Source organism: Ceratotherium simum, chromosome 12 (genome assembly GCF_057802395.1).
Source record: "Ceratotherium simum simum isolate JZ-2026a chromosome 12, ASM5780239v1, whole genome shotgun sequence".
Lineage (NCBI taxonomy): Eukaryota > Metazoa > Chordata > Mammalia > Perissodactyla > Rhinocerotidae > Ceratotherium > Ceratotherium simum.
The window spans coordinates 16557588-16568197 of NC_141911.1; the positions used below are offsets into that span (position 1 = coordinate 16557588).

The following is a 10610-nucleotide window of genomic DNA, read 5'->3' on the forward strand; positions in this document are numbered from 1 at the left end:
CCGAGGCACTTACCATTACATGCACATATAACTTTTGTTATTCTTCATTCTTGCTTGCATCTCCAAGCTCCCTTCTGAGATCATTTTTCTTCTGAACATTATAATATTTTCTTTAATGTAAATTTGCTGGTAACAACTTCTCTTCCTCTTTATTTTTCTGAACATGTCTTTTTTTTCACCTTAATTCTTGTCAGTTGTTTTAGCCGGCTATAGATTCTGCATTAGAAATTAAATTTTTAAGGACCAGCCCCGGTGGCCTAGTGGTTAAGTTGAGTGTGCTCTGCTTTGGCAGCCCGGGTTCACTCCCAGGCCAGATGTATACCACTTGTCTGTCAGTGGCCATGCTGTGGTGGCAGCTCACATACGAAAATAGGAAGATTTGCAGCGGATGTTAACTCAGGGTGAATCTTCCTCAGCAAAAAAAAAAAGTTAACTTTTTGAGCACATTGAAAATAATAGTTCATTGTCTTCTGACTTACATTGTTTCAATTGAGAAAACTAGTGTCAGTCTTATTATTGACTCTTTAAACATACTTTTTTCACTCAAAGATTTTTTCTTTCATTTATATGTTTAAATATATATATATATAGTTTAATTATGATATGCCTAGGTATGGTTTTCTTTGTTTTTGTTTTTCTTTTTCCTGCTTGGTGTTTATAGAGTTTCTTAAATCTGTGCTTTGTTATCTTTTGCAATTTGGAAAGCCATTATCTTTTCAATTACTTCCATCCCATTATGTCTCCTGTCTTCCTCTGTGATTTCCTTTACACGTACCTTTGACTTTTACGTTATAATACTTATGTCCCTTAGGTTATTTTCTATATTTTATATTTTTCTGTGTCTTGAGACTTCTAAATATTTTCTTCTGACCTGTCTTCCAGCTCATTACTCTTGCTTTTTGTTAGGCTTGGCCCTATCTCCATCCACTGAATTCATAATTTCTGATTTTTTAGTTCTAGAGTTTGCATTTGTTTTGCTTTTTATATATTCTACTTATTTGCTAATGTCATCAGACTTGTTTTATATATCTCTGAGTATTTTAAGGTCTATATTAAATACCTCAATTTTCTGATACACTTTGTATCTGTTTCAATTCTTTTTTTGTCTCTTTTGTGATCATATTTCCTCATATGCCTATTCTTTTTAAAAATTGTAACCCTAATATTGTGTGTGAAAAAAATATAGACATAATTTGAGGCCTAGTATAGTGTTATTTATCATTTAAAGGATTTACCTTTGCCTCAGGTAGCAAGCTAGAATTGCTACGAATTCCAGATTACTTTGATACAATCAGGCCTTCAGTCTTTGGAAGGGCCAATTTATTTCCAGTTCACTCTTACTCCTGTTTTATAGCCTCTCTGGGCCACAGACCAAAGGTGGTGAGAGAGAACGGTTACCCAGTGCTCTTTGTAGGTAGTCCCTGAACTTAAATTTGCCTTTTTTAATCCAATGAATTTTTGTATAGGTCTGCTCAGCTTTTCAATTCTTTGGCCACCTCTGGAGAAATATGTATTTGGTCCCCAGGACATAAGTGACACCAAATGTGAGATTTACTATTTTATGCTTCTTTCTTTCTTCAGACTTATTCACTGCTTTGTTAGCTCCCTGGTGTGTCAAACACATTATTTTTTCTTAATATTTAAAACAGCTTTTCTAATTATTTTCTATAGCACAAATTTCCTGAGTTACCTTGCCTGTAGATACCAGTGGTAGAATATATATACAAGAAGTTGAGAAAAGTAAAATCTAATTTACTTTTTGAAACATGATTTGTTGATACATTTCTTGCCACAAAGCTCATGTTATAATACTTCCAGATAGCCTTAGTTAGGAGGGTTTTCTATGGCAATTGCCTACTGATTGACTTGAATTCAGCAGCTGGCACATACTTATTATGGAGTGTTTAGAAAGCTGTTTAAATATATTTCAATATATAGTAAACATACATTAGCTTCATTGATTGGAATTAGATGGACTGAGTTTATTACCTGTCAGCTTTTTGACATTGAACAATTTACTAAATATTTCTATGCCTTGAATTTTTCAACTGTTGAATGATAAAAATAGTATATTCTTATTAAAAATTTAAGTGAGTTAAATATGAAAGCAATAAGAATACTGAGTATTATTAATGTGGCCCAAATGCTCCTTCACTGGTTTCAGATTATTTCACTTATTGTTTTACCTTATGCATTATATCCTTTCCCATGATTTTCTTGAATAACAATAGTCCTTGTTATTGTCTGTCAGTCAAGAATTTGGCACACATATATTATTTTAAGTAATTTTACTGACAGTCTTATATGTCGGATATGAAGAAATTGACCATTAGATATGTTTAGGGATATAAAATTACATAGTCAGTAAGTTTTTTTCTCCTCTTCAATAAGAAAAATGAAAATAAGGCACTGGGTGTGCAAAGATAAAAACCAAAACAAAGGCAAAAGTAGCAGCTTTGGCTGAACGCAATAAATATTCCAGAAGATAAATCACAACACAGACCACAAATGTCACCAATAAAGGGTAGAAAAAATACTGAGAGAGGAACAAGTGCAAGAGTACAATATCAATTTAGCTAATAAAGTTGACCCTTTTCACCGGTCTGTGAAATAGTAATCATCTATCTGAATTAATAATAAGTACATATAAACTGTTTCTAGTCATGCATTGCTTACCGACAGGGATATGTTCTGAGAAATATGTCGTTAGCGATTCCATTATCATGTGAATATCATAGAGTGTACTTACACAAACCTAGATGGTATAGCCTACTACACACCTAGGCTATATGGTACTAATCTTATGGGACCACTGTCGTATATGCGGTCCGTTGTTGACCAAAACATTGTTATGTGGCGCATGACTGAACTATGTCCAGATATTCTAAGTACTTTCATATAATGATTCATAACTTTCCCAACTCTCTCTTTTTTGGAGGAAAGAGAGAATTATACCTCCTCCACAAAGTAATTTTTCTCATCAACAACCTATCCCCACCAGTATTATTCATAAATTCATATATTATATACTGAATATAAATTCATATATTCGGTAGCATGATCATGTATGCTCTTTAGTATTCACCGGCCATATTTGGATAGCTTATATACACAACCTAACCTTTCTTAGTCTTTGGCTATACAAGAAGTTCAAGGAGGAGGAGACACCGTTGAGTAATCAATCCCTAAGTTTTGTCCCCTCTACCACCAAAATATCTGCTGCAAATGCACATCACCATCCATCCTCATTGCCAACATTTCTCTGTTGGATTATAAGCATCTCTCATAAAAAATAAAGCAACAGAATTGTGCATTCTCTCCTTGCCTTCAATCTTGCCTTTTCTAATCCATTCTTTACAAAGTACCCAGAGTGAGATATTTAATAGGGATTAATAACCTCACTCTCTTGCTTAAGTGATGCCTTTTCGTAATAATAAGTACAAACTCATGTCATAACTTGTAAAAATCCCTCTAAAAGACTTTCATTATCAGTGTTTCTAGCTTCAACTCAGGCCACTGTCTACCTTGCACTTTTTACTCCTGAGATACTTGACTTTTTCCAGGCCATTTTATCCGTCAGATTCATGTTTAGATGAGGCATATACTAATCACTCTGCCTGGAACACCCTTCACCAACACTCCTACACCCTCCCCACCATGCCTATCTCCTAATCATCTGTAGGTCTCACTCTAAATATCGTATTACCCATGAACCTCTCCTCACCCCATATATTTCCTCAGGAAATAAACTGACTTCTGCATCTGTAGTTCCTGCCTGTAATGTAACATAATACGTTACATAATATAAAATGTCTTTCTGATTTGCTTTCATACAAAAAGCATGTGTCTAGTGTTCGGCACACAGACAATAATTAAAATAAGATTTAATGTTGAAACATTCCTTCATATTAGATCCAGAAGACACTCATGAACTCCATGTATTTGACCTGCAACTAAGAAACAGGATTCTTCTCTCCTTACCCTTCAAGTGTTCATTCTCGGAATCAACCCCAGAGCATGTTGGCAATATAATTATAAAAATAGTTTCATAGCATTTCTCATGACATCCCAGAATGAGGAGATAATGATAAATGTGAAGGTTTTAACTTATTTTCTGAGCTGCTTCTCCTATCTCCCCCTCCCTTTTTTGTAGTTGATTAACAATGTCAGAGATCAAGGCAAGCTGGGAGTTTTTAGACCTGAATTTAAGGAGAAGAATGAGATATCAGGAATGTTCCCCACTTCAACTTGGACTGCGCAATATCTAAATAACACATTTAGGGCATTCTAAAGACCAGTCTATTGTATCTGGAGCTTACCTACTCTACATGGAAATTGACATTAAAACAATAATTACACTAATGAATCTACATATACAAATTGAAATATGTACTTTAAAAATATGAAACATGGTTTTATGGGAGCTTAGAACAAGAGGCATGACCTAAACTATGATTAGAAAGGAAAAGCTGAGTTGAGATTAGAAGGGCGTAAAATTTAATTGAAGAGTAGGCGGAGAGCATTCCAGATGGAGTAACAGAATATGCAGAGACCCCGAATGAGGAAGGATCACTGCATAATAGTGGAGCTGAAAGAGCACCAACGAGGGAAAATGCAGAGTCAAAGAGCCTATCAGCTTTGGGAAGGATTTTGTTTTATCTTTATCCTGAGAGCATATGGAACCCATTGGTACATTTTAAAGACAGAGATGACATAATCAGATTTGCATTTTGAAACAAATAATTGATTTTTATTTGTGACTTGATCTCTAGAAAAATCACTATTGTTTAGTTCCTTACCCTTCCTCATTCTAGTTCAGGGAGACAAATTAAATTACTGGAAGAACAAATAGAATGATAATATTCTACGAGATCCTTAGTGCTGGCTAGGCTGGCTGGAAAGGGGCATTAAAGAATTGAAATGAATTCTCCTTTCACAGGCTTCATATTCTGTTCCCTTGACATTCAGTTTTGTTTTTGTTTTTTGGGTTTTTTTTAAAGTTATGAATCCTTTGAGCATAGAATAGAATCTTTACTGCTAGGCAAACACACTAGTATGCTATTTGAAGAAGGAAAATCCTAATTTAATATAATAGGAAGAAACAAGTTTCAAGGCATCTTTAATAAAAAAGGGCTTCAGAGGTCAGTATTTTGTGTCAGAATTCGAAACAACTGTAATAACAAGAAGCTAGATAGCAATATAAACACTATTCCTTGGGGAAAGTATACATGCTTAAAATAAAAGTGCTTGGATATAAACATGATATTTAAACAGGATACGATCGGCTATATACAAAATGATTTAGTCTACAGCAAAATCTTTTAGCATTTGCATTCTGTTTTCCGTACTTCATAGTACTGTCATGATACTACCTGTCTCTTAAAATTTTAAATCACACCAAATCACCTGGATGTTTAAAAAGTAAATATGGAAAAACAAGTTTAGTGTTCTTTATCTCAAATCAATGATTCTGATCTAAGAAGGAATGTAATTTTATGGATTTTCTGAGAATAAAAAACGAGCTCAAGTATATTCTAGTGTTTGTCAAGTTTAAGAATTATTTCCTACATGTTAGATTTTGCATATTTATAAATTTTGTGATATTTCCCAATTAATGTATTTCAGAGCAATGATAAAAATAAAATCTAAATGTAATGGCAAGATGATATACTGCACGTTGCTGGTAAGGAGGAACATCCATTGTTACCATCACATTTATTAAGTAGAAAGAATGTAGGCTATAGAGTTAGACAGAACTAACATTGAGTTCAAGCTCTATCACCTTGGGAAAGTTATTTAACCTCTGTAGGCCAAAGTTTCTTCAATACTAATCATACTTCCCTCAAAGTTTTACAGTGGATATTAAAATTATATACATAGATGAATAAAATATGTCTCACCCATAGGAAGAATATAAGCACTCTCAACTTGGCTAATTCAGAGAGATGTTTTATGAAGGACTGTTCACAAAGAATTAGCCAGGTTTTAGGAAAACCACATGATGTAGGGCAGTAATTCAGGGTGAAGTAACCGCAAGAGAAAGAAAGAGTAGGTTGAAAGGTCCACGTAACAGGAGATTTGACCTCAGGGAAGGACATAGCCCACCTGAGCAATCTTGCGTGAAGGGAGTCATGTATTAAGTATACTGACCTTACTCTCCTACTTCTCTTCTTCTCTGTGTACCTTCTATCAGTGCTCACCTCTGGCTGAACTTAATAGGAAGCTGGAGGATAAAGCATACACTGATACAGCCTCTATAGTTCAGTTTTCTGAGACACAGAGGAAGGTAGAGTATAGAGAACAATGGAAGCAAATGGAAGAAATACAGCTCAGTAAGTATCAATAGTTTTTTTTATATAAACTTTTCTGGTTGATAGAGATGTTTAACAAATCATAAAATCATACATTTGATAAATTTAAATAACTGGTATCAGCAATGAGAATATAGGGCAATGCGTAGACCAAAAACATTGGAAGTTATTTTTTCATGCTGTGGGCAGCCATCGGGCCTCTCAAAACTGAAAGTGATTGCACCTTGCTTACTGACATGGAGCCCCTCTCTCCCTCAGTACCTGCTGATCTCTCTCAACACTTGTACCTTGAATTCAGCTGCTTTAAGGAGAAAGGTCATTAGGAATAAGGCTGAGGTCTATCTGTGTCCAAGGGGAACTGAGGGACATATGTACCTGTCCAAATATGCAAGAACTTGAGGGAGAGGGGAAAATCAAACTTATATGACTCCATTCGGAACAGGAACCCAAGTTGCTATTGTGCCCAGTCTTATGGGGGAAGGTTTCATCTGAATTCAACTGATGGGGTTTGCTCAAGGATCACAGTGAGGAAGGGAGGTTAAGGTGACCTTATGAGTGGAGCCCTTTGGACCAGCTCAATGTGCTGCTGTTATTACTGCTATATCTGAATATACGGTAGAAATTAACGTGTTATATACTTGTACTTCTCCATCCCAAAAATGGTAGAGGGGATATGATAAATTGGTTAGATTCACAGGTTTAGAAGTGCTATTGGGACATGTAGATCATTACTAATACTTCCTCCTGTTCCCTCCCAGGTGGTGCAACAGAAACAATTTGGAGGAGATGGAGAATCACAGCTCTGATTAAAGACTTAAAGCTGTAGAGTTAAGAAGAGATACAATATCTCCATGCAATAGCCCTCCATGCCAATAAAAAAAAGCAGGAGCTGCAGGCTTACAGAGGATTATTACAAACTGAATCGACTTGTTGCTCCTACTGTCCCAGCCGTTCCCGATGTTGAGTGTAACTGAATCCATTACACAGACTGATGGCACTTGGCACACTGTCTCAGACATTGACGATGCCTTTTTTCTATATCACTGGCAACCAAGAACCAAGATTAACTTACATTCATGTGGCATGGCCTCCAATGTATGTTTGCAGTTCTCTCCAAGAATTCTCTAAACTCCCTTGCCATTTGCCACCAGTGGATGGGTCAGAATATACGGCACCTCCGACGTCCAACATTTCACTCTATAGGTGATGTCCTGATGATTGGCAAGTCAGAGCTTCAGTCTGAAGGCCCTGATGTCATATTATCACACATCTATCAGCAAGAATGGCTGATAAACTCTGACAACACTGGGGAGTCTGCTTGCCAAAAAAAGTTCCTTGGGATTCTGTGGATGGGTTCCTGATGCTAAGTCCCTCCAGCTGTCCAGGAAAAACTCTTTGACCCCCACTCCGATAAAGGAGACCCAACAGCTTATTGAACTCTTTGGGAATTGGAGGCAGTACATGCCTCACTTTGGCATTCTACTTGGTCTTTCATATTGGCTAACCTGCAAATTGGCATCCTATGAGTGGGTCCAAACCAACAGGCTGCATTGGAAGCGGCCCAGCAAGCTGTGGCATGCACACTCTACCTTTGTGGCCCCTGCAAGTGTTTAAGTATCCTTTTGGGCTAAAAGTCTCTGTAGCTTTCTCATTTCAGGATTACTCCACTGAAAATGTGGCTGCTATGCCAGCCCATTGTTTACCAACACCTCTAGTCACTAAGGCTCTGGCTCTGTTGCTCCAGCTGTAAGCACTGGGGAGTGCCCTCAGGTGAAAAGCTGCAAACCCATAAATCTCCTTAAATATAATTTCTGTCTTTCTCAGGTAGACTCTTCTCCAGTTTCTGCCTTCTTATAGTGACACTACAGTGCCTTCAAATAGATTTTTTTTGAGGCTTTACACTTGTTGTCTGCAGGAAGTTTAGTCTGACAACCTATTCCACCATTGCCAAAGTCTGAAACTTCTTATTTTTATTTTAATTTACATGTTCCTAATGACTTAAAGTTAAACACATTTTCATGTGTTTAATGGCAATTTGGATATCTGTAAGCTACCTGTTCAAGTTTTTGCCCATTTTTCTATTGGGCAGTCTTCTTTAGTTATGTAGATTTGTTCACTCTTTTTGACCTCTTAATGTCAGTTGTTTCTAGCCTGAAATGTGGGCCCACATTCAGATATTTGGTAACTTTTAATTACAGGCAAAATGCTAGAATATAATTTATTTTCAATTTTCAGCTAAACTTGCTTTGTTGAACTTGTACATCTAGAATTCATACTTTATTTGCCAAGTCTGTCTGAAGCCATGCAATAAGGAGAATAATCCTTAATAATCTTAACTATATTAACTATTGCCTTGTTCATCCACAAAAATTGATTTGGTAAGCAACTCAAAAAAAAGGATCTTAATATGTATTTACAACCTCTATGACTTTAAATTTATCATATCCTTTAATTTTGTCTGGCAAAGCAAGTCCTTTTGTACTTCAAACCACTATCCAAAAGCCATTATCTCCTTCCCCAAGACTTCAACAGATTGGATTTATTCTAATTTCTCCTGCAATATATCTTTGATATATAAAATATCTAAGACATATACCAAGTTGTCAATAAGTAGATTCAGTTTTATGCAGATGTTGATTCTCCTCAAATATATAAATTTAATCTAAAAAATAATATCAATAGGATTTCAATATTTATAAAGTATTTTTTAAAGGAGAAATAGGTAAAGTAGCTATATTGGAAAAATAGTAGAGATTTGGTCAACCATATATTAAAATGTTTTGTGGAGCAACAGTAAGTAAATACTAAAGTGGTTTAGAGTAGAAAACAGGAGTTAGATCAATCACATGGAATATAAGAATTTTGATATACCATATAAGTGACATTTTAAGTGAAAAAGAAAAAAAATCAAAAAATCATTAAAATTTCTATTAATCAAAGAGACAACTGCAGATTTCAATGAACTATTATTATGCATTTAATTGTCAATTAAAATAGTTAAGTCCCTGTCTACTTTAGGATGTGGAAAATATACTCTTGTACAATATTTACAGGTTTTAAATATATAAACTTCTAAATTCATGTAAGTATATTTCTAAAGAAAATCTTGATAATATCTATCAATACTACAACTCCAAAAGAGTTTAAGAATTTATTAAGACTAATTCTACTACTTCCAAGAACTGATAAAAGGAAATTATTAGCTAAAATATAAAAAGGTATGCACAAGAAGTGACCACAGGAATATTGCTTAGTACACTAAAAGTCTTCTTTTTAAAATAGCTTGGTTAGGAGGAAGTCAAGATGGCGGGGTAGGCAGACTCTGAACTCTCCTCCTCCCGCGGACACAGCCAATTTACAACTACTCATGGAAAAATTACCCCTGAGACAGAACTGAAAACTGGATAAGAGCAACTCCTGCAATAACGGACAATCCTAACTGAGGTAGAAGAGGCAGAAACTCCCTTCTGGAGAGGAAAAACGCCGCCTTCACAAGCTGCAGCGCCTCTCGGCCGCCTGGGAGCAGCCCGCCTCCCTGGAGGCGCGGAGACCTGAGCCGGGGAGCGCCCCCGCTGTGGGCATTTTGTGGACCCAGCTCAATGGAGACAAGCGGCACATATCTGACTTTGCCTGCTACTAAAACCAGAAAAGCTGGTTCACAAAGAAAGTAAAACCGGCTCTTAAAGGGCCCACGCGCAAACTCACCCATTTCAGAAAGAAACCTAAAATCACAAGAAAGGTGCATAGTGCTTTCGTGAAAAGAGACTCACCTGATAGGCCCTGAGTGCATCTCGTGAGAGGTGAGACCTCTCCAGGGACTGGGACATTGGTGGCGGCCATTGTTGTGGCCTGGTGTGGGCGTGCTGACACAGACGCCATGGGAGTGCTCCCTGAGGCCTGCTAGCCCAGGGTCTGCCCCACCCGCTAGAGCACCAATTTAATCCAGCTCAGCCAGGGCAGGCAGCCCACCCTAGCAACTGGCCCCACCCAACAACAAGCCCTCAGGCAACTTGTGGGCCTGCATAGATTGGTGACTGGATTCTCTGCAGCCTGGCAACTGAGCTGATTTCAGTGGAGGAGGGCGCACACAAGGAGCGGGTGGAGAGTGTGGGGCAGTGGTGGAGTGTGTGGGGCTCCCACTGTGGAGAGACTGGGTCCACTTCGGGAGGTCGGGGAGTGCACACGGGGCAGGACTGTGTTGACTGTGTGTGTGGACCTATGGGCAGCAGGGCTTGTCAGCTGCAGAAGACTTGTGCTTCTCAAAGACCCACATAGGGGGTTTGCCCCACCTTCCAAAGC

The 10610-nt window shown here is 37.3% G+C and overlaps 1 long non-coding RNA gene across 1 annotated transcript in view; it reads right to left on the reverse strand.

Moving 5' to 3' along the window:
- Positions 1-10192, reverse strand: part of LOC147915785 (uncharacterized) — a 119773-nt gene extending 109581 nt beyond the window's left edge. Inside the window, exon 1 of the long non-coding RNA XR_015553727.1 lies at positions 10082-10192. This is a non-coding gene — a long non-coding RNA (uncharacterized LOC147915785). The remainder of the gene's footprint in view (positions 1-10081) is intronic.
- Between the last annotated feature and the right edge of the window lie 418 nt (positions 10193-10610).